The sequence below is a fragment of the Ornithodoros turicata genome, chromosome 5, assembly GCF_037126465.1.
Source record: "Ornithodoros turicata isolate Travis chromosome 5, ASM3712646v1, whole genome shotgun sequence".
Lineage (NCBI taxonomy): Eukaryota > Metazoa > Arthropoda > Arachnida > Ixodida > Argasidae > Ornithodoros > Ornithodoros turicata.
In genome coordinates this window covers 61,076,762-61,101,161 of record NC_088205.1, presented here as the reverse complement: position 1 = coordinate 61,101,161, position 24,400 = coordinate 61,076,762, and the positions used below count along the sequence as shown (strand labels likewise).

Below are 24,400 nucleotides of genomic sequence, written 5' to 3'. Positions count from 1 at the left end.
ACGTCCATCTCTTGGTTCGCCATCGAATCGCTTTGATGTGATCGCTTCTTGAATCTCGGAAGTATATGCCCGAACTGTTTGCAGCCTGCGAACTTCCAGATGTGATCATACAGAGGCCACGTACACGTTATCCGCTACGCTTTAAGAACGGAACTTCACCACATAGCACGCTCCTAGCCGATCATAATTACGAATGGCACACTTTGCATACATGTTAATGGACACAGAGAGGCGTAAATAACTGGTCTCTCTTAGAATTAGGGTCGGCAGCGGTGCCGTGCAATGGTTGGCATATGGTTAACTTCTATTTGTAGAGAGCGAGCCTTTCTCACATGGTTATCCCCGTACCCCGTGGCCTATACTTTGCGGTCGATAACGCCTCGATATTTCCTTTTGCGGCCAATCGTGTGCTGTAGGGGTTGGACACGATTGGAACGTCGCGTGCTGATTACCGTTCTAACCACTAAACCCGTTGCACAGTCACAACAATGGCGAGTCACCCTTCGACGGTCATTTTCAGAGTGCGATTATGCTAACGTGATTCTGAAAAACTTTTTTTTTCTTCCTCGCTTCGGACGCACAAATAAAAGTCGTGCATCACGTGCGGACCTGCCGAACGACTCTCCCGTAATATTCACTTTGCTAGGGTGAGCTCCATAACTTTGCTCTTCTTCGTATTACCGCAGGTAGTTTCCGGCACTGCGTGTAAATTGCTCCATGGTACGGGACATCATTTTGAGCCATTAAACTTCGTGACCGCCATTAGACTGCGATGCGTGAGATGCAATTTGAGGATATAGGAGACCGTCCATTATATCCTTGGCGTCCCGTATCGCTATGATACTGAGGTCTAAGGTTATGCGCAGAATGTCGAACGCGAATTACAAAGATATATCTTTGCTTTGTTTTTTTCTCATGTTGTGGACACTTCTCTACATTTCTTCCGGCAACATTGTGGGTATAGGACGACAAAAGCGAAGTACGTGACGGCGTTACGGCCTTTTTTCACCAAACTAGAGAGAGCGATGATGATGGCTAGCTAGCAGTGTGCTATGCGGTGAGGTTCTGTTTTTTATTTTATTTTTAATCTACTCCAGTTATGGGTTTTCCGAAGACTTTCCAGACGAATGTCTGTACAGTTCCCCATGAAGTCTACCCAGGACGCATACTAAGCCCCTGCCTCTAAGGCCCTTTTGTGTGTCTTCTGTGTGTGTGTCTGTGTTTCTTTTCTTTTTTTTTTCGTTTTCTTTTTATGGAAGGAATAGCAAATCGGCCTATGCCTGACAAACCTTTCCCCGCTTTTTTTTTTCAATAAACATATCCCCTCCCCCCTGTCCCCCACTCCTTCCTGCTGTCGTCTTCCCATCTGCCCACATCCTCATAGCCACAGTTGCTTCGCGGCGCTAACACGAAAACAAAAAAAAACTCCAATTATACCTTATTATCTGTTTTAAGACCGCACCAGCATCAACGAGGGCGGCGTTCACGTCATAACGCCTCAAAAGACAGAGCTTCATCGAATGACACGCTCACATTTTACTTTTCATTACTTTAATTTTATAAGTTGCGTACGCCAGTTATCCTCAGCAAATCATTCTGAATGCTTGGTTGAACCAGTTATAAGGTGATGTTCTGTTTTGGCGCACCTCAGGCGATTACTCGTAGCAGTTTAGTGGCCATCTTTGACTACGCGTCTAGGCACCCTCAAATTTATGTATCCCGGTCTAAGAACCCTGCGTGTGAATAAAATAAGCCGAGAATACTCTTGACGCGAAGGGAGCGATTCGGGAACTGTGAGTATATAAGCACATTAATGGAGCACCGAGGATGACCCTTTCTGATGACCCTTTGAGGTTTTCTGTTCGTTTTTGTTTTTCTTGATTTTTTTTTTTTTTTTTGCTGCGGCTTGTTATACAACGAATAAAATGAGCTCCTGCAAAAGAACGACGTGCGCAGATTACCGTGCAATACATGTCATATATTGTACTGCACATGTCTTGTGGCCGTGTTGTCTTTCTTCGCGACCTGCGATGGCCGACGTGTCTTACCCTATGTGATGGATTAGAAAAGGAAAGAAAACAAAAACGTGGTTGCTCAATTTTCAAATGAGTCACGGGCCGCCCCGAGCCTTGAAATTGGATTACGTGTAAAATTTCTATTAATTTCGTTTCCAATCTTCGCGAACTCATTAAGATATCGATCTGTCATTTGTATTCGTTCAAGGATTTCCTGGTTCTTCATTGCTCGCTTTGTCACGTGACCCGAAAAACTGAAGAGAGCGACTGCAATTTTTTAACGCTTTACTTCAGATAAGAGGCATCTGCACATTTGATCAGAGGAAACTGTTCGTGGTCATAAATTAACCGACAGTCGCTCCCAATGAGCGTGTAAATGAGCAACGGAATTGAACTTGGGTTACGAATGCTTATCTCGGTGGCTCTAGGAAAGCAAAGGGGGAAAGCCGAAGAATTCAGGGGCTTCGCAATACGGGTTGATATCTATAGTGCCTTACCTTTTTCGGATTGTAACTCTTTGCCGACGGTCGTGGATAAAAACTGGCTACTTCTTTCAAGATGTATTCGTAATGAAATTATTCATTGTGCATTTGGGTGTTGTTCGGCTAAAGTCTAAAGTTCCTTTATCAGTAATGCGGGTATTACGTGTCACTTTTTTTGTCCGCTCTCCTTAAGGCTGAGGCTATCTGTTACACACGTAAACATCGCGGTAAATTATGGTGCAAAGAACCATGAACGAGCAAAATGACGTCACGAAAGTAACGCCTTTCTGGACTTCTCTGCATCCCTCAGCCTGGCACCGAAAGCGAACTGCAAAGGACATCTCCACGGACCAGCTTTATTGGTCAGATGTAATGTAATTAGAATTACAGAGCCAACAACAGTGGCAATTACAGAGGTTGTAGGTTCAGACAACAACAACAACAACAACTAACTCATGACTATGGCCTGGGGTGATTCACCGCTTGAGAGCAGTACCCTACCCCATTACACGAGAAGCATGAGATGTGAAATATGAAAATGAAGTTATGTGCAAGTCCAACTCGAACTCCCGTCGTCTGGTTGCGCAACGCTATACGTCGCACAAAAGGAAGAAGCACATGAAAGAAGCGCCAATGGTCCTTGAGATGCAGGGGTGGGCCCTACAGCGTCTGGAGCAAGCCGGTAGCCAAGAGGAACTCCAAGAACATCAGAAGTCCTCGACGGTGTTGGACATGGCTCTGACATGGGCCAAGAATTGCAGCCAGGTTGAACGTCTGTCGGCTAGCACCACTCAGCTGAGCACAGAGTTGCCGCCTCTCCGTTTCGTAGAGCTTACATTCTATTAGGACGTGCTCAATGTTCGCTTCAACGCCACATTTGGAGCATAGGCAGCTGTCACAGTATCCGATTCGGCACTTGAATTGGGGAGTGAAGGCAACGTTGAGACGAAGCCTGTGCAGGAGGGACGTGAAATAGCGTGGTAAACGGTCAGGAACTGAGAAGGACATAGTGGGATCCACAGAATACATGAGAGACCTGTCAGTGATGTCCCGACTCCACTGCTGGCGAGCTAGTGACTGAATGAGCTCATTTAGAAGTGATCTCCTGTCTCCTCTTGATAACACCGTTGGTACAACAGCCGGAGACTGTTGGGCAGCCGTTGCCGCTCTGTCGGCTTCTTCTTTTCCGCTCAAACCACAGTGACCCGGGACCCACTGCAGGGATATATGATGACCGTGATCGCTTAGAAGCTGAACCTGATGGAGGATATCAGTGACAACTGGGGCGAGCGATCCACGTATTCCCATGTTGGCTATGCATTGAAGAGCAGCCTTTGAATCTGAGTAGATGACCCAGGCCCGCGGATCGTCACAGGGCGTCTTACGTAGAAACAACAGGATAGCATATAACTCAGCCGACGTTGATGATGTGCGGTGTGAGAGACGGTATCCATGTGACACACCGTCAGTTGGAATAACAAATGCAGACGATGAACATTCATGACTGGAGGATCCGTCAGTGAAAACTGCAGTGTGGTCAGAATAGCGATTGTGCATCATATCCGCTGCAAGCTGTTTCAGAACTGATGTAGGCACTTGGTTTCGTTTGACATTAAGACCAGGAATTGACAATGCGATCGATGGTACTGGAAGCGACCACGGAGGCGTCGTGGGCACCAGTGATCTTGCAGAAAACAGGGGAACCTTAGGGTCACTTCCATGAAACAGTTGTATGCGTTACATTGCTTCCGGCGACAAACTTTTGCTATTAGTGGATGGCGGCGGTGGTGTGCTCTGAGGCGCAAGTAATGGCGAATGGTCTCCCTCTGCCGTAAGACTTCAATGGGTATTTCGCGGGCTTCTGCTATCACCATCCGCGTTTCCGCGGCTCTCGGGACGCCAAGACATACCCTTAAGCTCCGTGCTAGAATACACCGCAGTCGATGTTCTTGCGTCTGTGAAATTCCGTGCAAGACTGGTAGGCTATATAGCAGAGTCCCTCGGACTAGGGCTTTGTGGATGGCCAGAAGAGACTTCTCATTCATTCCCCACTTCGGCCCAGCAAAGTGGCGAATGACGGAAATCCACCGGTGTGCCTTTGTGTCCAGGTGATCGATGTGTTTCTTCCAGGACAAGTTGGAGTCTAGGATGACACCCAGGAATCTATGGTGTGCTACCAGCCTAAGAGGAGTATCGCCAAGGAAGAGCTGATACCGATGCATATGCTTCCGAGTAAAAGCCATGACTGCTGTTTTCTCAGTTGATATATCCATGCCTGCCTCCGTTAGGTACCGCAAGATGTTATCCAGGGAATGCTGAAGACGGCGTAGGATTGCAGGCCTCGATTTCCCAACAGTCCAAATGCAGACGTCATCAGCATAGATAGATATATTGACTTTAGGGTCGATACAGGACTTTAGGCCTGCCATTACAAGGTTGAAAAGGATAGGACTTAAAACGCTGCCCTGTGGTACGCCCTGAGTCAAGACAACTTTCGAAGTGACTCCTTCTTTTGTGCGAACAGAGAGTGTTCTATGGCGCAAAAAATCAGCCAGCCACAAGAACATTGTCGGGAACGCCTGCTTGCAACAAAAGATGCAGAACGTTGGCATGACTGACGGTGTCGTAGGCTCTCTTGACGTCCAGGAACACTGCCATGACTATTTTCTTCTGGCTCCTCGCTTGCTCGACGGTGGTGACGAGATCGAGAACAGAGTCTATGGAGCTACGATTCCGACGGAAGCCTGCCATCTCCTCGGGGAAGGTACGATGACCCTCAAGCCACCACTCCAGTCTATGCAAGACCATTCGCTCCAAGACTTTACCAAGACAACTCGTCAGGCTAACTGGACGAAAGGATGACAGGTCAGATGGGTGCTTGCCAGGCTTTAACAGCGGGACTACTACGGCATCTTTCCAAGACTGCGGCACTTCGCCGCTTCTCCATGATGTATTGAAGACATGGATCACACAGGAAACACAGCCGTCGCTAAGGTTTCGGATGGCTCGATAGGAGATTCCGTCTCCACCTGGCGTCGATTGTACTCGTGACAGGCACACCGCGGCTCTGAATTCACCCAATGTGAAGTCCATATCCATCTGTTCGTTCACCACTGGTTCTCTTCGTGAGATCGCCTCCTGTATCTCGGAAGTGGAAGCGCGGAATACGTCAGTGTTTGAAGCTTGCGAATTTGCGGATATAATCTTGCAGAAGTCTATCGCAACAGAGTTCTCGGACCGCATGAGAGACAGCGCTAGCACTCCCAAAGGATTTTTGGGCGGGAGGGTCTCTCTCAGACTCCGGGCCACGCTCCACACTCTGGCAGCGCGAGTAAAAGGCGACAGCGTTGCGCAGAATTGACGCCAGCGCTCTCTGTCAACATTCTTTAGTTCCTTCTGTACTACCCTACGTACCGCATTTGCCGACGAGCCGCTATAACGCCTTCGCCTTCTAGGTAGGAGGTGAGATCCTCATTGGTATAAGCAAGCGGAACGTCATTGATTTTTCCTTGGTTCTTCACATATGACGAAGGGATGCTGACTTCGACGTCAATACCAGCGACATTTCGAAGTGAAAGGAGGTTGGAGACTGCGCCCTCCGTGGTGACGAAGATGCACATCGAGCCGTCCTTATTTACACGATGGTGCGCTATTAGCTCCTGCGCAGCAGACCGAATGTCTTTCGCAATCAGGTTGGGGTTCACCTTCCAGAAGGACTTGTCCGGTTGCACCGGCTTGAACAGAACTGGGATGCCCTGAGGCCTGTTCTTTTTGTACGTGACAAGGGTAAAAGGATCCCCAATGTCCTGCTCCTCTTCCTGATCATTCGCGGGATCAGTGACAACAGTGGTGTACATTTGGGTCGTCTCGGACCAATTATTGTGCAACATCTGACCTTTCAACGTCAACACGCTTGTCAATCCTCCATCGCCAGAACACGGTGATAGAGATAGGCTGGCTTGGGGTGATACAGGTGGTCTGGCGGTGGCGGAAGACGGAGGTGACGGCGGATCCGCTGCTGGGTCTCGAACCATCGGAGAGCGACTACGCTCACGTAGAGGCGGATGATGAATCGCGGAAGGATCATCTCCGTCGGGTGGCCAGTCCATGGCCGGCATGCGACCGTCCCGTCCTCGCTCCATTGGCACAAAGGCCTACAGAGCTGAAGCTGAGGAAGGCCACAAATTTGAAAGCAATAGGGTTAGGCTTAGCAGGGAAAGCAGGAGCAACAGAATAAGCGTCCGTGCTGAGCAAGCGCGAGCACGAAATCTGTGTGTTCAGAAAAATCTCTTGTGTCAAGCAAAAACGAGAAAAAAGTTTCATACTCCCTGTTAAGCAAAATCTGCAGTATTTTTGCAGTATAGAGTGACGATTGAGATAATTTGTTGTGCTTTTCATATATTTCCACACTATATCGCGTTTTGTTTACCTGCCCCGAACAACAGAAGTTACAAAACTCAATCTGAAATGCATCGTCAACTCGCTTTACAACTTAACGGTCCATATCACGCAGTACGCATAAGTATCTATTTGTGTTCCGCAAATGTTAACCAAACGAAACGCTAAAATATATACAGGGTGTGCCTAAGGGTGTGCCTAAGCCTTTACAGAATTTTTATGAAAAAGCTATGAGAGCAGTACAGATGTCGTTTTTGCAGTTGAGTTCCACGGCCAGGCGGACATCCTCTCGAAGAACGTATGCAACTACAAGATGACTAATTACCGAAAATTCATTAATTAACTCTTTAATTATGGGATTTCGGGCAAAAGCGAGATGGCAGGTTGAGAGACTATCCTCGTTGAACGCCATTCCACGTTTAACTAAGAAATCCTGAAACACGCACGTGCGTTAAAATATTCATCCCCCAATTTCGATATGCAAATGAGCCGAAACCGAAACCGCGGCGACCGGGAACGCAGGGAGTACAGCGTTCATTTCACATCAGAGAGCCACGTGATTTGGAGCGATGGAGATGATTGGTGTAGGTGCCGCCCAGCTGGCCAGATAAACCACTTTCCGGTCCAGATAAGCTTCCGTCGACGAGGGTGATGCACCCCTGAGGCGCTCTTTTTCCGTTTCGGCTGATTTGCGTGTCAAAATTGGGGGATGGATAGTTCACGGCACGCGCTCTTTTCTTGATTTTTAATTGTCTCCCGTTCTGATATCCCGCTTTTGCCCGAAATTTCCTAATTAAAGAGTTAATTAATTAATTTTAGGTAATTAGTCATGTTGTAGTTGCACACTTTCTTCGAGAGGATGTCCGCGTGGCCATAGAGCCCAAGTGCATAAACGACATCTATGCTTCTCTCATAGCTTTTCTTACAAAAAATCTGTAAAGGCTAAAAAGAAAAAGAAAACGGTATAGAAAAATACAGAATACTATGGGTGAAAAAGACACAATTAGTTTCTGAAATATTCCTAAAAAATGCACTATTCTTCATTTTATCGGATTACGCTTAGCTTATATGAATAAGTGAAATTGAGGAGGATCGCAAGACATAGCCACCTTTCCCCACGTTTTCCCTTTTGTGGAACATAGCGGTAGCGGACAAAGAGTACGCTACTGCCGAAATTTGCAGTGGAAATACGTTTTCCGCTACCATTTCAAAATGTAGCGGGATCGCTACTCCACTACTGAAAAATAATACGGTAGCGGAGATACTAGTAGCGGCAGTATAGCTACTAGTAGCGCAAGTTTTGAGCCTATGAGTGCTTTGTGGGTTTTGCTGTTCGACTGTTTGCGTGTTTGCGCGTTCTTTGACATCTTGTGTGTGCAATTGTTTTCTGTCGGAATCACCACCACCACTACTACTACTACTACTACTAATCATCATCATCATCATCAACATTGCTCCTCCTCTTCATTGGCATCATCATTACAGGGGTTTTCCACCAAATTAACTGGTACAAGTGATTTGGAGTTGCGGGCCTCACGCTAGTGAAGCCAAAATCTCCATCTTATTTTTCCTTAAAATCAAATCAACTCAAATCAGTAGCGGCGCTGTGTACAACACCGGTTTGAAACGGACTAAGCAACTGCTTAGGGTGTTCCATTAATTCCTGTTGCCAACATTTTCCTCTTATCTGCCACTCTTTCCCCCATTCATTTCACTGAAACAAAACGTACAGGTGAAACCCTACTAAAGGAGAATTAAAATGCCCACAGGTAAAAAATATTTTGGTCGTACAGGCTTTTATTTTCTTGTCACTCTCTTAGTGTTATCTCGCAGGGCTGCACGACCAAATATTTCACGAAGCCTTTCGTCTAAGCCCCTGGCGCCTTTAACCGGCTTTCAAGTTTATTTCTTTGGCTTTCCTTCTCTCTCATCTTTTATCCTCCAAGTTTACCTTGTCTAGTATCTCCCGGAGTGTCGGAGTCACCCCAGAATGGAATGTCGCCTGCCGTGTAAGTCCTCCGTATCAGTGGACATTCCGTACGTGATTCGGTGTTGCAGGGGGTTTCACTTCGTCATTCTCAAACGCTGCTCCTTATCTTCGTTTTTATTAAGCATGGGCTTGTCCGCTTAGCCTAGGAGGCCCATCTTAACTGCTCAGAAGAGTTTTGGTTTCTTCGTCTTCTTTTTTTTCTTTTTGACGTCGTCGATGATAGTCCTCAAGCGCAAGGAGCAGAACCAGATGTAGCGAAATTTCTGTCATATTCGTTTTTTCCTGCTCTGCCCATTGGATGACACATTTGTTGTATGCGAGTCGATTATTGGAGCTTTCTCGATCCTTCATTTTGAGCGGTCCTGGTTTTCGTGTGATCTAGCGATACCACTGTCTCGGCAGTTGATAATGTATTTTCTCATTTCTTAATTGTGAGTTTTCAGTTTGCCCCCTCCTCCAAACCTTTTTGCGATCCCTTCCCTCAGCCGGTGGTCCTTTATCAATACCAAAGGCTGGATAAAAGGGTGCGTATGTTTTTGACTGTCATGTTTGTGCCCGCGAGTCAGTGAGTGTTCGTTGAACCTGTAAGGTGGAGGGGGTGCGTCTCCGGATACAAAGTTAAGCTAGTTGCCTCTGCTTATGTGCTTTTATGCGTGTGAGGTATTAATGTTATATCCAAAATATCATTTAGGGACTACGGCTGTTTACCGGGGAAATCGACTAGGAATGCTACATCTACGGGACAGTTATCCCACGTCGAATAAAATATTGTCGCTCAGCCAGAGGCGTCGGAATTCCTTCACGGCAGGTGGGGGCGAGCCCTAAGCTAACCCAATCCAACCCAACCTAACCTAACCTAACGTAGAGGAGAGCACTACGGTGCATGTAGTTCTACATAGATTGAGAAGTGTGGCAAATACAAAAATGGGATCCATTAACGCGCCCATCCTGTCGTCGGTACGATTTTTTAACTTATCTACATGAATAGTTGGAATAAAAATGGCTAGAATGTTTATATCCATAAGATTCAGTAATTACATTCTAAATTGTACAGCACAGTGCCGTTCTTGTTGTGATTTCGTTGTGATCGCCGTGTTCTTTGTTTCCCATCTCACGACGACAAAACGTGTTATTTTCGGTTAGACATCGATAAGGCAGCATCAGTTAAAACTGATTTTCGAGAAACTTATATGATGATGTACACCTGCAGCGTAAAATCAGAGTTGTCCGTGAAAATTTGTTGTCACGAAATTCCCGCTTCACCGTGTTTGTTTTTGGGTGGCAGTAAGGCGTCATGGCGACCCCCGCGGTAAAAAGCAAACCAATCAGAGTCGCGGAACTGAGACCGCCAGTTCGGCTATATCGTGGAGCGTAGGGTTGCCACCTGTCCGGATTTTGCCGGAACAGCTCGGAAAGTCAAGACTTGCGTTCGGTGTCGTGGTGAAGGTGTAATCCGGACATAAAATGTAATGCCCTGTGAGGGCCTTTGGGGTATGTGAATAAATAAATAAATAAATAAATAAAATATTCGGAAATTGCCAAGTAGGAGTAAAAACCTTAGGACTTCACGTGGGCTATGTAAAGTTTCGGATTCCGCACGACTGACTTTAGAGGTGGTGCTTTGAAGCCAGCTATCGAGGGCGGTTCTTAGGGTGGTTCGTTAGGATGGTTCGTTTCGAAGTGTTTGGAACCTGGTCCTCCAGGGATGCACGATCCAAATCACACACGTGTATTTGCTTTCAAGATCTGGCTCTGACGACTTTTGCAGCCCCATCTTCTTTAAGGCCGTGCATCATAGCCGGCACTTCGTCGTCTACAGTCGAGGGATGGCGCAGCGAGCGAAATGGTTTGCGTAGTCACCGCTTCACAACATTTTGGCGCTTGCTTGGAAATGCAGTACCGCTGATGTAACATCTTCTTTTTGTGTTATTTTTGTTTTCTCTTGGCGCGCGACGGGTCAAGCGAAATCTTGTGCAAACATATGACCGCTCGTGCTCACCCATGCCAAGTCCAATACTGTAAACACGCATATCGCGCTCAGCCAGACGGAACAATTAGTGGCGCGGCTTTTGAATGCGCACAGGCTGTCCAGCTGTCTCCTGAACTTCTTCGTTGATCTGTTGCTGTTCCGTGCTGTGCTGTTGTCGGGCGAAGGATTAGTCACAGTCGTTTCGTGTGATTTCTGCAATGCTTGGGCATATAACAAACTAAATCTCTCGGAACACAAAAAACCTAAGTTGGAGAGGACGCGGTTGAAACAAGTTTGTGTCGACATGTTACAGCCTACCGACATTACTCGGAAATTGAGAAACGAAACCGCAACCTGTTTTCTTTATTTCCTGTCACCCTGGGCTTACAAATTTCAGACCACGTTGTGGTGGTGCAAAACGCTTCACTTACTTGCACAGTCAACGGAAATGAAATAAAACTGCGAAGAGGCTGCATAGCATTTCCCATATCATTGGACATCAGTGGAGGAGGAGGAGAAAGGCAAAAGAGAAGAAGAAAAGGGAAGAAAAGCAGGGTAGAGGAGAAAAATGTGTGAGCGTGGACCATACAGCTGCTTGGAATGTAAAGTGCGAATGGAGGTTTCCAGTTTGGTCGAGTATATAATTCGGGTCTGTTGTGCTCATCCTGGTCGTCACTAACCACGGCCCCAGACTTCACCCATGTACAGATCAGCAAGCCGTGAACTGGGTCTTTGATGTCCCATTCGGCTGCAGATGACTTTCAGCTCGTGGATCTCGGAGTGTGAGCATTTCATAACAAATTGTCATTGTGAGTGTCACCTTGCCTATCCGCACAGGAACTTCCAGAAATCCACTCTAGCTTTCTTTCTCGTCCTCGTCGAGGCTGCCGACATCACATGAGCTTGTCTCGATTAGCAAAAGGCACACGGTACACTGATTACAATTCTTCTGGCTTATCGTACTTCCTTCTGTAATCGGGAGCCCTAATTCGCATGCTTCGAGGATAGCGAGGGTCAACAGGCTCTGGCAGGAGGTAATCGTTATAAATTCGCGCAAGGTACACCACCCTTTTCTGGTTCCGAAAGGCGTCGTCCAGTACCTACAACGAAGAGGCAGTACTGCCGGTTGGTTATACGTGGAGTTGGCCGTGGATCTGGTACCAGTAGACATGCGCGCACTTCCACAGACCGCACTTCCTCAGTTCCGGTACGTGACTCTGTCCTGTACGCTTGCTACCGTCCACCAGTTGGTCCTGATATTTCGCGAATGTTCCGGTCACCATACACGGCATGCTTAGTGCAGCACATAACTGATCATAGGCTCAATATGCCGTTCCACTGTAGAGAGGACTTCCAAGACTACAGCGGTGTTCACGTCCATATGATCTTGTACGATGCTTGGTGGAACCTCAGTGTCAGCCACAGCCTTTAGTGTGCACATTTTGTACTGCAGTGTTAGTTCACTGCGCAGTCCTTTTCTGCGTTCAGAAACGACTTCCATGTCCGCAAGTGCACAACTGAATGGGTGATACAGGGTGTTACCCTATAAAAGTCTACCCGCGCCGGCATGCCGTGCTCGCCAATTACTCAATGCAGGCGGTACAATGTGTTGCCTACGTATAAAACTCATAAGGACATTCCATCATGGTAAATATCGAAGTGATTGAGCACCGTAACGCAAAGTTATAGCGCAAAACGTGAGGTTCCGGTAGTCAAAACAGCCAAGATGGCGCCTCTCAGTTAGCAGACGACATCTCTTTTGGGTGTCGTCTGCTGAGTATGCGTCGGCATTTTTCGTTCCTCACGTTGCTTAGTTCTGAGCAAAATACGACAGTTACACGAAAGCGAAATGAAAACTGCAGTTCCATCCGGCTGGCAGGATATGCGACACGTTGTCGTGTGGGGAGCAGCATGTCAAGTGCTCTTCTCAACGCCGCCATCTTGTTTGTTTTGACTATGGGAATTGCACGTTTTGAGTTATAACTTCGTGCTGCGGCACTCAATCACTTTGAAATTTAACAAGATTAATTGTCCTTATGAGCTTTATATAAAGATCGCACAATATGCCACCTGCATTGAGTAATTGGCGAATACGGCATGGCGGCACGGGTAGACTTTTATAGGGTAACACCCTGTAGATTCCGAGCGCCTTGAAGCTACTGATCCGCACGTGAGCATCCAGGTGTTGTAATCTTTGCTTCATCGTGCGAGCAACTACACATGTATAACTTTCTGAGGTACCACTAAGGTATTACTGGCATCATATGCTCACGTTCATCAGTGTCCGCCCTGACGCCCTCATTGTGTAACGGTGTGAGGAAGACGGTACTGTGGGTTTGCCGTGCCGCCGGTTTTTGACGCTTCTGCCATCCCAGTGCTCGCTTATGAAGTCGTAACGCTGATATTCATTTCCCAATCTGAGGGAGCCAACATTTCTATCCATTTATTTACCGTACTTCGACCTGGGTTCCAAGTGCTCCGATTCCATTTCAGCTTCCATTCTGATTCAACTTCGATCCTGAATAACTTTTCTCAGCCGAAGCATATTTGCACACTTGCCCATCAAATTGTCCGCTGTACCTTATTGTACACTAAACAATATGGAAGTGTCTGAAATCTGCCCCAACCAGCTCCATCCGCCGCCCGAAATTCCAAATGGTTAGAGTCTAGGGTACTTGATCCGCGCTCCTAACCACGTCATGGGACGAGGGGATACCCAGTGCGGTTCAAATAACTATTGTAAAGTTGTCCCATGAAACAATAGACCCCCCTTCCCGTTGACACCCTACTGGATGAGTGCTAAAAGCGCTGCCAGGTTTCCGGCATCCAGTGTAAAAGAAAATATTTCACTGTATAACCTATCCAGCGCCACTATTTTTTTTTTACAAGCATGATCCTTTCACATTTCTGTGGCTGCGACTGGGAATTCCAAGACAAATAAGTTTCATCTACTGTTCCCCGAGAAAATGAGCATCGTTGAACAAACAATAAACAAAATTTGGGGCTGGGCTACGCTGCCCGTGCTCGTGCTCCCGCGTCATGGTCAACGTCGGCCTCGTCGTCTTCCGGCCACGTGCAGCGGTGTATCATTTCCAGCGGTCAAATTGTTGTTGCTTGTGACGACACACTCGATGATAGGTGGCAGCACTGCGCTTCCCATTCTGAAGGGACGTACTCGACGGATGACCATACCTGACAAAAACTCGTGTGCCGAGTCAACGGCTTAACATAGATAAAATCTTTTTGTTGGTATTGGTTCTTGATATGTTTTTCTAGTGCGTGATCGAGCCAGATTTTCGATTTTGGGCGGCTCTATTTTGTAAGCGAGCGGAATCTCGAAATATAGTTTTTCCCAAACGTTTCGACGACGATATAAAAATTTCTGAGTCTAAAACGCAAAATCTGCTTCGATCATGCACTAGATCTAAGCATCCTCTTCCATTTAAAAGCAGTTGCACGGAGATCAACCAAATTTTCGCGGCGCTACGAGAGTTGAAAAATGTATGGAGATTCCCATAGAGCGTCAGTGGTGATGCACCGCCTTAAGATAGCGTACTCTCAATATCAGTCGGTAGTGGTAACCTGGATGAAAATTGCGAAAAAGGAATACCACTGCAGCAGATGCGCCATATAATAAATTTTTTTTCTTCTCTTCTGCACTTGCAAAAGTGCAATTTGACTGTTATATAACCCAGAGAAGTTGTAGGTAATGCCAAAACGGTAGCTCTGAATTATGTAAGCTCTCGGCTTATTTCCGGGTTGTCTTCCAGTATACTGTAAGAGGCACGCCGACCTTGCGGCACTTGCGAAAATGGGGGGGGGGGTCGCCCCCCCCAGGTTTTGTCAGGGGGGCGGCACCCTGTATCTCATCACCCTGTATTTAGCCTCTATCGTAATTGCTTAGGCGGTTTCTGGCGTCCTCCACCGGGCTCGAACACGCATCCTCGGTGTCGTAACGCGAACACCTTATATGCCGATCCACCGACGACGGTAAATTGTGTTTCTGTAATTATGGTTCGTAGAACAGGGCAACGAAACATGAGAAAAACCAGTACGCATTTGCAATGGGCCTACAATCAGTCTATTTCTAATCTAACCTAACCTCTGGGGTACGGCAACAGAACCACGTATTTCCGCGTAAAGCGTGTTCCGTGGGTAGGAGCAGCCGTCCCCGCTTCTAATCAAATCTAAAGTTATTGTATATTTGCTATTAATAGAACTAACCCACCTCTGTACCTCGGACTCTTAAACATCGCCATAAAAACTAATTTCTACTAATTACACGATCGAACGAAGAGTTTTATAAGTTTTTTTTCCCTTCCTCGCTGACCTAAACATTACTTGGTCTGTTTCGAAATGTATATAGTTACAAGCCTTTTCTATCGGTACTTAAATATAACCTTCTAGACATTTTCACAGGCACGTCTGTAGCTGTACAAGAGCCGTGTCGTGTCCAGCGTTAGAAGTGTGAAACAATCGGCAACGCTCTGTCAACTCGACGTCATCGAACCGCCGCGTTGATAGGATGAAAGCGCGCGAAATCCAGTCACGGCTGCTCGAGGTCCTTGAAGCGGAACCTGCAGGAACGCATCCGAAGAACGTCCGAAGACGTCCACTGTCGTCGAGGCGTCCTCTATCGTTATGTAAGTCGACAGGCGACGCGGGGCAAGCGAGAAGTCGTCGTCGACCGGGTCGTGGCCTTTGGGCGAACGGGGGCAAGGCGAGTCAGTTCTTCGGCCCGCGATGCTGCAGTCCAGCGAAGGTCGCTCGAGTCCGGGAGGACCTGGCAAGGCCACCAAAGCTGGTTGGGACGCGCTCTTGCCCAGCTCATCCATCCCGCCCTGACCGACCCCGTTTTGTTTCTCCTGCCTGCAAGGTCTCGCTCAATATCCGGTACGCACCACTATCCTCTCTTTTCCGTGCGATATATGCCACTCTTAAGCTCCAATTGGGTGTTGATGATAGCTTTGGTTAGGCAAAGTTTACGTATGGACAGTTGTAGGGCATGGCCTTTTGCTCAGACTGTTTTCTGGTAGTTGCCTGCGGTGATGTGCTCACGTTTTCATGTTGTCCTAAAAGGGTTCTTATCCACAATGGTCACTTGTAGAACAAACTAACTAAAACACTCCTACAATGTTTCAAAAATGGTTGTAAGCTTATTTGCTGTCTTTAATTTTTCTTCAATGAAAACTCAAGGACACGCTCTGCCCGGCACTCTTTCGTCACAGAAGCGGAGGAGATTTCTACGTCCCGTTGATGTCACGCAAATCCTGACCAGCGAGTGCTATTCCCAAGAGCAAAGCACCCTGTACCGACGACTCCCGGATGCCTTTTGCGATTTTTCATTCAACCTGCTTCATGTGCGTCTCGCGCTCTTTTGTGAGCGTTACAAGCATATTCCATCAGTGAATCTGTGGTATGTGATGATATTTCCGTCCTGGGTGTTTGGATATCCCATAGATCATCGCGCCGAGCCTGTGCTAACCTTTCCCTTCTTATTTTCTTTATCAGCATTAAACATATCCCCGGCTTGTTGGTGTTCTTGTGCCTTCAGGGGACTCTGCTTTCATCGCTCCCTGCACATACCGCAAATGTCCCAGAAACGTGGTTTGGTTGTTTTGGTAGGAGAGAGAGGGCAAAAAAGTTTGCTGCATTGATACTCCCGTTCTTGTTATTAGAAGAAAAAATAAAATAATAAAATAATCGTAATTGGCGCATTTTTATGGGCTATTAACACGTCCCCACATTTTGACAAAACAGCAAAAGCAAACAGCAAGGTTCCCTCACGAATATATTCGTTGCACTAATCAATCTATAGAGAAGGCAGACATCTTGATCAAGAGCACCGACTCTTGGCCTTTCTTACCTACTCCACGGAACGACGTGTCTCGAGTCTCGACCAGCACTGCCCGCTAGTTTTCTGAGTTCCCGCTCGTGGCACGTGGTGTGTGCCTCATACGAGAACAAAACGATGACGGGACGTCCCTTCTTCTGGACATCGACGAGCTCGAGCATCTTGGTATTATGCTTCAGCCAACCTTATACTGTTGTTTCCGTTGCTGACTCGGTGTTGCGACGCGACGCGCACCTCTGAGAAGATACACAACCCCGCTCTATTCGAACTATCCACTTTTTCATTAGCCCCTAGTGTCCCGGCTCTCGTGAGGCCGAGGTGCCGGTTCATCTTGCCCGCTTGGAGCCCATCGGACTGAGCCATCTTCGCACCAGCGACACTATTCTTCCTTCCTGTGCAATATGGACAAGATGTGCTTAGACCAGCGTTTTGGGATGAGAAATGACATTGTTGAGGGTGCTAATGTCTCCTGTTGCCCGTTTTTCTTTTTTTCTTTTTTAATATACTGGGAACGTTCAATGTTTTAGACTGTGTAGAAGCGAATCTGACCTTGGCTTTGCTCGATGCTCGCTGTGTTATTCACTGGTTTTGGTGATGCTGGTGAAAGGGCTCGCCGTTGTCACAACTGACGCCCTGGGGGAATATGGGTCCTGGTCCGACTTCTAAGGGAGCTGTGCCGATATATATGTCTGAAAGCGTCTGAGGAAAACCCAGGAAAAACCCCGGACAGCATAGCCGGCACCTGGATTCGAACCCGGGTACCTCCCAGTCTCGACGTGACTGCCTAGCTGGCGGCATGTTGCTCGGGGGAGGGAAAAGGGAGGGATGGGAAGGGGAGAACAGTTACATTAGTTGCTGCTATGCTGCACGTGTCCCTACAGTTCCTGATTTTTTGAAAATGGGATAGATCCCCCCTTTTTGGACGCTTTGCATCTTGCATATTGTGTCCCAAATAGGCGTACACCTCGAAGTTCTGTTTTTACCGTGTAGAATTATGCGGCATGATCGAGAATATCATTCCCTTTAAATAGGTGACGAAGAAATATAGGCACAGAATAAACTCACCTCGAAAATTACGCACACACAAAAAGTTTTGTTTGAGGGGGGGGGGGATATGTTTGAGGCATAGCCATCAAAGTGGTCACTAAATAACCCAAGACGTCTCATGGGATACTCGTCTTTCCATTTGCCTCACGAGGAAGCGGAAGGGCCATCAAACGTTCAAGGCAAACGGCTACGAGCGCGATCAATGTGTACAGGCATAGAAGGCATGTTTGTATCGAGTACAATGCGTCGTCTGGGTCTGTGGAAATACCTGTCAGCACTGAGGAGGTGCATCTTGCAGAGAGCACCGAAGTCGAGACAGATCTAAATGTCCGGTTCACAGCAGCTCACGAAACAATTTTTGAAAACAGATGCAGCTACATGGGACTCTGTGAGCTATAGCGTACTCAGAGAAGAAACACGGTTGGTGACATAGGCGTACCAAGAGGGGGGCAATGATGCCGTGCCCCCCCTCCCCCCCGGAGCTTCATGTTCGCTTGTGACAATTGTTAACTCTTTATGCTTAGCTCGTCATGATTTTTCGGAGATGTCATAATAATATGAACCTCTGAACGGTAGCAGATCATATCCTCCAAACGCCCATTTCCACCGACGTCCCAATTCAACCAAAAGCTCATTTCCTCCAAAAAAATATTGGGAGGCTCTGGGCTTTCGGTTGTTCTGGGCATGCGGATGGCAGTGACCCATATCCCCCAAGTGATCTTTTCATCCAAGCGCCCAGAACCACCGAAAGCGGGATACCTCAAAGGACACGCGCCCACCGTTTAACAGGGAGAGGAGGGAGGGTGAGCGGTTCCCAAGTATGCGGGAATCCGATGTACATCTCGAGGCAGAGTTAACTGGAACGCCACTTCGACTGGCGGAGCTAAACTCGGGGAGAGAGCAACCCTAGCGGCTCTTACGACAAATAAAGGCAAATAGTGTTCCGACTGTCCCACTATGGTTGTGTTGCTGTGGAGGTGTAAACCTCGCCATGAGCTATTGACTCGGCATTGCCCTTAGCTGCGGTTATCGTCGCGATGTTTGTTTGTGTTTGCGGCGATTATGTGAAGGTGTATGCCGGCTGATATCGCACGGGTACGATGCCTTTATCTCATTGATACACGCGAAAGTGGCCGCGTTCGCTCAGTGGGGCATTTTCAGATTTGTGATAAAACAAATGAGGATGCACGGCGTCTAGTGGAAAATTTTTTGGAGTTGCTGTCCACCTTTGCGCGTATCAATGAGATAACAGCATCGTATCCGCGTGATATCGGCCATCATACACCTTTACATAATCGTCTCAAACCCAAACAAACATCGCGATGATAACCACCGGTGAGAGTAATGCCGAGTCAACAACTCATGCCAAGGCGGACACCCTCGCAGCATCATGGCGAGTGGTGATCATTTGGTGGCAACTTTTCTTTTCTTTTCTTTCTTTTTTGCCAGATCCCGAGCAGTCAAACAATCTTGCATGTTCGCGTGGCACTTTCCGTGCGCCCGGAATTTCCCAGCTATTACTTTTTTCGTCCGGTCTCGAAACGATCGAGCAGCGGGTTGCCCAACTATATCCGGTGTCGTCAAATCCGCACTGCAACGGTGGCGAGTGCTCTCATTGGACCGCACGTCGAAGTTCACGTGATTTAGCAGACGACGGAACCCGAAGACAGGCGACCGCGATGGCCCTAGCGTGATCCAAGTGTACGAACTCTGCCCTGATTCAAAAGGGATGAGACGAGCCTGATCCTGATCCTAAAACCGCCAGATCCCTGGCACTCATGTTCGGGTGGCAACTGTCACATGATCCAGCTCCGGAGCCGACCTAGCAATTTCCGAGCGCCAGGCAGTGTTGTAATTAAATGACCACCACGATTCGCCATAAGTAGGACAGTGGAAACATTATTTCCCTTTATTTCTCCTAAGCGCCGCTAGGGTGATTCTTTTCCCGATTCAGCTGTCGAAGTGGCGTTCCAGTTAACTCTGCTTCGAGCTGTACTTCCTTCAACTCGCCAGGGAGGGTCACGTGGGTTCCTGACTGCTGCTCATCCGGTGCTCGAAATGTTCTGTAGCATGAGGTATGCGGTCCGTTGATTTGCACAGCTTCCTTTGTTCCTCTGCTTACTAATAATTCTCCTTAGAGATGTAAAGATGTAACATATATGACTAATATAAATATGAGAGCTGATACACGAGATCTATATTAAAGAAGCTTGATCATAGTTGGATAGAAATGACACGACACTCGGTGTGTACAAATGAGATCGCGTTCAAGAAGTGATCTGAACGGAGACAATCCCGAAAATGAATTTTATTGGTATGCACGTTGCTGACGGGAGAAGCACTACCTTCGGAAGGTCATGGAAGTTCGCGTCATGATTCACGGAAAAAGAGCATGGTGGGAGTGCTATGTTCTGTGGCTGGAACATTTAGCGGGACGGCGGAAAACAAACAAACCTCAAGCGCCTTCAGAGGAGATCGACAGTTCAGACGATATGTTGGTTTCATGCATTCATACTGTTTGCAAGCTTTTTCTAGGGGTTGTTTCAGCCGGTTAAGAGCGTGCTTTCTGAACGTCTGAACTGTATTAAAAGAACGCGTAAAAGAAAAGTAAAGGAGGAGGTCCTTTTTGTAACCTTCTTCGAGACCTGTGAAGTGGGCGCTTTGTTACTATATTTGCTTTCCACTCTGATGACCTACACAGTGCTTGGAGCTCTGTCACTCACATGGAAAATATCTCTCTGTTCGGATCGGATCATTTCTTGTACGCGATCGACATCAATAATACCTTTCCTTTGCAAACTTCACTTCTGACTCAGTTGCAGGATTGGATTCCCGCACACCCAAAAACCGCTCAGCCTTCCTCCTCTCCCTGACAAACAGAGGAATCGTGTCCTTTCAAGTATCCGCTTTCGGTGGTTCTGGGCGCTCGGATGAAAAGAGCTTTTGGGGGATATGGGTCACTGCCACCCGCGTGCCCAGGTCAACCGAAAGCCCAGAACCTCCGAACATTTTTTCGGATGAAATGAGCTTTTGGTTGATTTGGGACGTCGGTGGAAATGGGCATTTGGAGGATATGAGGCCTAACCCCTCTGAACACCTTCACAATCCGCTGTGTCCATCTCCAGGAAAAGAGGTAGGGGGAACTGGAAAAAATCCTGGGAACCCATGGTTGGTGACTGAAGTGTCTTCGTCGCAATGATGCCTTTGAGGTGAATTACACTTTGCTGGGCAGCTCCAATGAAACTTGTAACTTCTGGGACCCGATGCTAAATTTAACGGTAGGTTCGTTACCATTAATTTTTAAGTCGGCGCGCCCCAGACGTCACGGACAGCACGTGAAAAATATTTTCAATTTAAAATATTTTCGGTATCGATGGAAACGAGCAGGCGGACTAGGCTGCTCGAAATGCAAACCATAAAGAACCCAACATAAAAAAATTACTTCACGGAATCCGCGAACTATTTGCTTACCTCATTACGAAATCAGCTATCTAAGACCATGTGATTCTGTGACGACATGCAACGCAACACTCGTTCCCTGCACGAATCGACCCCAACTGCACCTGTTGCCTTCCATGGATGCCACGGCTGCAGTGGTTTATCCAAACACCTCCAACACATCCAACACCCCCAAATGTTTGGCAACCCCCCGCCCCCCCAAATGTTTTCCTGTGTACTATTGTTACAATGTAACTGCACCCCCTCGCGAGTTTGCGGTTCTGGATAAACTACTGCACGGTTGTTATAGAGTCCGTAGTTCATTTCCTAGGACTCAATGTAGCAGCATTCCTGCATTAGATGGGTGTCACTGGCTCGCCTATTGTTCAACATGCGAAACCCTGAAGGACACGGAGCACGTGCTGGTCACCTGTCGGCAAACATTAAAGAACGCTCTCGGTAAACTAGACACCGAAACTTCAGCGTTGAGAATGTACTGTGGGGTTGGCCTGAGCAACACACGTGCGGCAGCTTACGTGTCTGAGTGGTTAGCGTGCTGGCCATGTCAGGTCGAGACAGGAACGTACTCAGGTTCGAACCCACGCCGGGCGGGTAATACCCCTGTCACACGGCACTTTCAATGCGGATTGAATCCGATCCGCATCGAGTTTCTCACGAGCGTTCGGTGCGCGATGCTGCTACATGGTCCAACTCAGTGCGCATTTAAAGGTTGGCTTGTCGACAGGCGGTGCTAACAGCCCCGAGGCAGTACGCTGGGATTGACAAATACGTTCCTAAAAAGTCCAGAATAACCGCATCCGCTTCCGCATTGTGGTGTTTAGTAAGCCTTTAGGGGAGCGCGGTGTCGAGAGTGGTCGAGATTAAACAAATTAGCAAACGCAGTCGCCCGTCATACCTAGACCAAAAAACCGTAACCGTGAAATTCCATGGGCTTGTATAGGAGCATTTGCAAATTAATGTAACGTTTTTGTTGACTACTACAAATTCGCTGAGTTCGAGGATGCCAATGACGGTCTTCAAGCCGTCTTGAGAACCTCAATCCCGTTTAACAAACTGGATCGGGTTAAGCACACTCTAAATCGTTTTACACCTTAAAAGGTGTAAATCAAAATGTTCATGGCGCACACCTTTTAAGGTGTATTTTGGCACCCTCATGGCAATTGGGGTGTAAAGGGTGTAAGGCTGAATAAAACTGCTGGGTTCGTGGCAATATGCTGGTAACTGTGTATTCACAATTACCAGCATATTGCATATAACCACATTGAGGTCCATATATGTATGCACATCAAGGTGATTCAATATGTGTGTAAACATGCACAGACGACAAACAGACAATCATGTATGGCATGGCAGCTGTGCATGGCAATGAAGCATGGCAGCTGTATATAGCTTTTCGTGGAATTGTAGACCTTCTCATGAGATGGCACCTCCCCCATATGCATGTTCATTACTTAGAACGTTGCATTTATTCGTTTCTTCAAGGCTTTGCAGTGTGGTACCCACAAATATCTAACCCCTGCAAAATGTATTACATTGTTCATTATCAGCGACTCATCAGGATGTTTGGTCCTCTAGCTCTATGGTGTACGCGTTTCGAAGGGAAACACTAGCATTTTAAAGATGTTGCTAGAAACACTCGAAATTTTTAGAACATAACCCTTTCATTAGCAAGAAGACATCAATTTGATCAAATGTATGTGTTGTCGCAGCCCTTCATCAGAAATGCCACATTTACTGATGGTTCCAATGAGATACTACTTCAACATGCCCCAGAAGCAATTCAGAGTTACATTGGCGTGATATTCACGCAGAATCTATAGTCTATATGAAAAGTGCAGTTGGTAATGATAACACATTTGCTGTTGGCTGTGTTGTTGCAAAAGAACTTTCCGAGGAGGACTTACCCGTGTTCGTTGAAATTGCAGGCATATACAGGGTGTTTCAAAAAACGTGTCATTCGGACTTCATAAAAAAACGGGGCGACGGAAAAATACGGGGTAAACGGCATTTGTATGGCAACTGAATTTGCCATCTTTCAAAAATTTCAAAAATATTTTCATTTGATTTTAATTAAAAGAAATTGAATTTCTTTAATTGAACTCCAAAATTTCTTACGTCAACCTAACGTTCTTTTTACAGAATTAGAGAGCCCGTAGCGAACTTAGTCAGATCCACCAAGAAATTCGCTCGATATTGCAAATGGCACTGCCCCAAAAAAGTCCCGAAATTGAGGCTTCAGAGTTTCGGGTATTCAACGGCGCACAAAATCAGTCGCAAAGACGCACGGAGAGCCTGACATGCTCCTGCCCTCACGAAGCTAGTACAATTTATCGCCGAACCGTCGTGCAGCACAAGACGTGCCGATAACAAGGCGGTTGACATTGCACCATACGTTGATAAGCGGCAAACAAAAATGATTCCGCCTCTTTTTTCCCGCCCTCTTTTTTTCGACCTTCTATCTTTCATGGGGGCAGAAGCATGTGCTGCTCTCTGCGCATCTTTGCGACTGATTTGGTGCGCCGTTGAATACCCGAAACTTTGAAGCCTCAATTTCGGGATTTTTTTTGGGCAGTGCATTTGCAGTGGGCATTTGCAATATCGAGCGGATTTCTTGGTGGATCTGACTAAGTTCGCTACGGGCTCTCTAATTCTGTAAAAAAACAAACAAAAAGACATTAGGTTGACTTGGGAAATTTTAGAGTTCAATTAAAGAAATTCAATTTATTTTAATTTAAATCAAATGAAAATATTTTTGCAAGATGGCAAATTCAGTTGCCACACAAATGCCGTTTACGCCGTATTTTTCCGTCGCCCCCTTTCTTTAAAGTCCGAGTGACACGTTTTTTTTAACACTCTGTATGTTATTAACACTGATACCATTTTTCTCATACAAACATTAACTGCAGTTGAGTATGATGAGCACTATCATGTATTTGTTCTGTCTTGCAATGAGGAGCAACGTGTTTTAAGAAATTTAAGCTTATCTCAACAGATCTTCTAAATCTGCATATATCAGATGGTAGACCACGACAATGCACTTTTGTAATGTAACTTCCCGTTCCCTGTTGTTGTATATATTTACTTTTGTTCATGTGAACGAAAATAAACATACTCTCTTTATACACCCAGGCGACACACTTATCACCATATTTCACCTGAAGCACTCTGAAAAGAAAAGGAGTCGTA

At 46.9% G+C, this 24,400-nt stretch overlaps 1 protein-coding gene and 1 long non-coding RNA gene across 2 annotated transcripts in view; both read left to right on the top strand.

The window, feature by feature from the left end:
* LOC135394538 (Krueppel-like factor 12) overlaps positions 1–24,400 on the top strand; it is a 334,317-nt gene that overhangs the window by 111,542 nt on the left and 198,375 nt on the right. The gene's annotated exons all lie outside the window — the stretch shown is intronic.
* Positions 12,043–16,354, top strand: LOC135396112 (uncharacterized). Its single transcript, XR_010423307.1, has 3 exons — positions 12,043–12,061; positions 15,274–15,747; positions 16,051–16,354. It is a non-coding gene; the product is annotated as an uncharacterized LOC135396112 (long non-coding RNA).